We start from the raw sequence: 4,897 nt of genomic DNA, 5'->3' as shown, positions 1-4,897 counted from the left end.
ATGCTTCACCTGCACAGCCCATGCCTGTATTTGCCTGCACACCACTGAACACTTCTCATTTTTCCTACATTTCATTGCCTTAAATAACCTAGAGAAAAGAAAGAGATACTCAACAGCCAACTTCCTTTTACAACTATATGCATTGTGTACATATGATGAAATTGATAAATCAACATTTGGGGTTTGCTAAAAGATACTCTATTCTAAGGTTTATTTATATTATGGCACAATCTATCTGCCCCAAGCAAGACTGGGTCTTGTTTTGCTATATGCTGTCCGTATACCTTCACAGTGTGAGAGGAAGTACTTGGCTGCAATACTCACAGTTTAAAGAGCACAGATAAATAAAGGTTCACATCCTTTTATAGCTTATGGCTATATAAGCCTCCACAGCAGAGGCCATATTTTCAAAGAGCTCATCTCAGCTTATCTTGCATTTAGGCCCCTAAGTGAGGTGGCCAGATGCTCAATGCTGGGAATCCACTGCTCACAGTTGGAGCTGCCAGGTTCTAAGCACTTTGAAGAATCTTGCCCTCACTGGTTGCCTGAGGCTGTACAGAATATCCATGGCAGTGCCAGGAACTAAACTCTTCTGAGCTTAGGTCTGTTGGCAGAGCCACAGACTGCTCTCAGTTCTTCTATCTGGGGTAATACGGATACATAATACGGTAGCTTTGGGCAACGCCACCTCTAATGATAGTGGATGTACATAGTTTTACATACAGCAAACTCATTCTTCCAGCATAGAAAGAAGATATTCAGGGAGAACGATATCCTAGGTCTAAACAAGCCAGCATCAGTTTTTAAATTCATACTGTTCCAATGCACAGCATAGCTGAAGCTGCTCCTGACTTTCCCAAAGGGCCTGGCTGCCCTTCCAACACCCTTGCAATAATTTTTTCCCCACAAATTGCCCAGACTACACAAACTAGTAGTATAGCTGCAAGGCTCTACATAGACGCTAGTATGGCTTCATTTGACAAAGCTCTGACCTCAGGATTGCTGTTCTCGGGGGAAAAAAAAATTAGAAATCAGTGTAAATGGGAAACTGCAGAAAAAGAAATCATCTACAAACTGAATTGTATTAAATATCATTAAACAGGGACTATAGATTTGTATCTCATTACTTGGATTAGCTGTTGTGACCCTCTTTGTTTCTCTAGGTTTACTGCTTGCTTGCTTTTCTCTTCTATCTGCCCCACTCCCCTGGATTTCTCTCTCCCCACTCTCCCTTCTCTTTTGTGCTCTAATTTTTCTCTTCTTCTTTCTGCTTTCTTCAGGTCCTTTCACAGCATCTGACGAAGTGAGCTTCTGCTCAAAGCTCTGTCTACCATAAGGTTTTCAGCAAATTCTGTTTTGTTTTGTTTTGTTTTGTTTTGGCACATCCACAGAATCATAGGAAATTGGGGTTGGAAGGGACCTCAGGGGGTCATTTAGTCCCACCCCCTACTCAAAGCAGGACCAGCCCCAGCTAGATCATTCCAGCCAGGGATTTGTCAAGCCAGGCCTTAAAAACCTCCAGAATTGAGAGTCTACCACCTCTCTAGGTAACTTCTTCCAGTGTTTCACCACCCTTCTAGTGAGATTTTTTTTTTCTAACATCCAACCTAAACCTTCCTTGCTGCAACTTGAGATCATTGCTCCTTGTTCTGTCATCTGTCACCCCAGAGAACAGTCTAGTTCTATCCTCTTTGGAACCCCCTCCCCCCACTTCAGATAGTTAAAGGCTGCTATTAAATCCTCTCCCAGTCACCTCTTCCCCAAACTAAATAAACCCAGTTCCCTCAGCCTCTTCTCATAAGTCATGTGCCCCAGCCCCCAAACCATTTTTGTTGCTCTCTGCTGTACTTTCCAGCTTATCTACATCCTTTCTATAGTGGGGGCCCCAAAATTAGCCACAGATGTGACCTCACCAGAGCAGAATAGAGTGGAATAATTATTTCTCTTGATCTGCTGGAAATGCTCCTAATAATGCAGCCCAGTATGCTATGCCGTTAGCCTTTTGGCAACAAGGACACACTGCTGGCTCATATCCAGCTTATTGTCCATGGTAACCCCCAGGATATATATATATATATCTGAAGAAAAGGACCTGGGGGTTACCGTGGACAATAAGCTGGATATGAACCAGCAGTGTGTCCTTGTTGCCAAAAGGCTAACGGCATAGCATACTGGGTTGCATTAGTAGGAGCACTACCAGCATGCCAGCAATATATATATAGAAAGGGCTAAGTTTTTTACATTCCCAAAGCATAGACTTTAAGAACAATGGCAAAAGTCATGAGTTGGCAACACTATGCACTTAGGACAGAAGAATCCCATGCACTGCTATAGCCTGGGGACTGACTGGCTAAGCAGCAGCTCTGTAGAAAAGGACTCAGGGTCCTTTCTTTTATATATATAAAGAAAGAACTACGTTTTTCACATTTCTGAAGTGTAGACTTTAAGAACAACACCAAAAATCATGAGAGTTGCAAATACTGAGTGTAGGACTTTGCACTTGTCCTTGTTGAACCTCATGAGATTTCTTTTGGCCTAATCCTCCACTTTATAGCCCTACCCTCCAGCGTATCTGCTACACCCTTCTGTTTGGTGTCATCTGTGAACTTGCTGAGGGTACAATCCATCCCATCTTTCAAATCATTAATGAAGATATTGAACAAAAGCAGCCCCAGGACTGACCCCTGGGGCACTCCACTTGATACCAGCTGCCAGCTAGACATTGAGCCATTGATTGCTACCCATTGAGCCCGACAATCCATCCAGCTTTCTATCCACCTTACAGCCCAGTCATACAGCCCATACTTCCTCAGCTTGCTTGCAAGAATGTTGTGGGAGATGGTATCAATATACCTTGACTTAAGCAAAGCTTTTATGTCCACTGCTTTCCCTGCATACACAGAGGCACTCAGGATGGTCAGGCATGACTTGCCCTTGGTGAATCCATGCTGACTGTTCCAAATCCCTTTCTTCTCCTCCAAGTGCTTAGAAATGGATTCTTAAGGATCTGCTACATGATTTTTCCAGGGACTAAAGTGAGGCTGACTGGTCTGTAGTTCCCTGGATCTTCCCTTTCTTAAAGATGGACACTATATTTGCCCTTTTCCAATTGTCCGGGACCTCCCCTGATCACCACAAGTTTTCAAATATAATGGCCAGTGGCTCTACAATCACATCAGCTAACTCCCTCAGCAGCCTCAGATGCATCACACCCAGTCTCATGAACTTGTACATGTCCAGCTTTTTTAAATAGTCCCTAACCTGTTATTTCACCACTGAGGGCTTCTCACCTCCTTCCCAACTGTGCTGCCTGGTACAGTAATCTGGAAGCTGACCTTGCCTGTGAAGTCCAAGGTTAAAAAGGCATTGAGCACTTCAGCCGTCTCCTCATCTGTCACTAGGTTGCCTCCCCCATTCAGTAAGGGACCCACACTTTCTGCGACCTTACTCTTCTTGCCAACATACTTGTAGAAACCCTTCTTGTTATCCTTACAGAGGTGTAGGTTACAGCCATGTTGGTCTAAGGACATGGGCAGACAAGGGTAAATCTGATATCTTTTATTAGACTAACTCAAAGAATTGGCAAAATTCTTCTTAGCAACCTTTCGGATTTAAATACCCTTTGTCAGGCTGAAGAAGCATCTGCAGTCGGTGTGTATTCTTCCTGGATGAAATGAATGGTAAAGAAGCCAGAGGCTGGTCTGCATGCAAGAAAGCCAGTCAGTGAAGATGTAAATTGAGGAGTCAGTGGGTGAGACACAGGCTGAGGGGAAGGGGGGGGGGGGGGGGGGGGTGTGTGGAGAGGGATGGAAAGGGGATGAATGTAGCAGGTAAGTAGTGGAAAGGTACCCGGGGAGTCGGATGTCAGGCAGGTTATAATGTGTCCTAAAATCAATGTCTATATTTAGTTCATGATTTTTTGTATTCAGGAGGCTCATGAAGTGAAGTTGATAGGCTTGTCTATGAAAAGGGTTTTGTAAATTCCCTTTGAGGATTAGAACTGAGATATTAGAGAGAGAGAGTGATTTCTTGGGAGGACTAAATATAGACAGTCTCTCTCTCACTGACTCCTTGTAACAGGGAGCCTGCTCGGGGCTGATCTCGCTGTGGCCCGCCCACCTGTTCCTGGGCTAACTGCCCGCATTCTCGCCCACCACGCCTTGTTTTAATTAGTTAAATAGATGTTAATAAGTGGGAGGCTGCCCATTTCCTGCCCCGATTGTGCCCCGATGCCAGGGGGCACGATCTGCAGCTCCATTCCTCCCCTACACCGCAGCCCAAGCCTCGCAGATGGCATCTATAGTTCTCATCATCACCGGCCCCCACACTGGGCCCCAGAACCCTACTATTGAACCCCAGCTGGATTCCTCCCTTCAGGCGGTCTCTTCTGCCGTCATACCAGGCAACATAGCTCCCTGAACTGATCCCCCTTCAGGTGTGATCCCCCCACTGGGACCTTCAGCTTTCTAGCCCTGGCCCACCTAAAAGCCAGTCAGAACCCCAGGCCCTCAGCTCTTGGGCGTCCCTCGTGGTGGGCCCCCGGCCCTTTGATCCTTCTGGTCCTGGCCCCAGCATGGGCCAGTCAGGGGAAATTCAGACAGGCCTGAGTCCATGGCCCGTTTCTCTTTCACCATGGGGCCCACCTTCCCAACCCTCCAACAAAACGGTAACCCACCCGGTTGTGGGGGCTAGGGGTTAAGGTGCCCCACCCCACCTTTCACCAGGGTGGTAGCTGGCCTGGTATTTCCTGGGGGCTCCTGTGCCACTGAGAAACCCACCAGGCCACCCACTCCCGGCAGGGTGCAGTTTTAGGTCATACTAGGAGCCTCCTGACCATCCCCTACAGCTCCTCCTTTACCTCCAGGTGATACCAGCAGCTCTCTAGCCAGGCAGTGGT

The 4,897-nt window shown here is 46.5% G+C and overlaps 1 long non-coding RNA gene across 1 annotated transcript in view; it reads right to left on the bottom strand.

The window, feature by feature from the left end:
* The window catches only part of LOC102388231, a 37,695-nt gene extending 32,800 nt beyond the window's left edge, over positions 1–4,895 (bottom strand). Inside the window, exon 1 of the long non-coding RNA XR_325296.3 lies at positions 4,859–4,895. This is a non-coding gene — a long non-coding RNA (uncharacterized LOC102388231). The remainder of the gene's footprint in view (positions 1–4,858) is intronic.
* Positions 4,896–4,897: the final 2 nt, after the last annotated feature.

The sequence above is a fragment of the Alligator sinensis genome, unplaced genomic scaffold, assembly GCF_000455745.1.
Source record: "Alligator sinensis unplaced genomic scaffold, ASM45574v1 scaffold972_1, whole genome shotgun sequence".
NCBI lineage: Eukaryota > Metazoa > Chordata > Crocodylia > Alligatoridae > Alligator > Alligator sinensis.
This window is presented reverse-complemented; position numbering and strand designations above follow the sequence as displayed.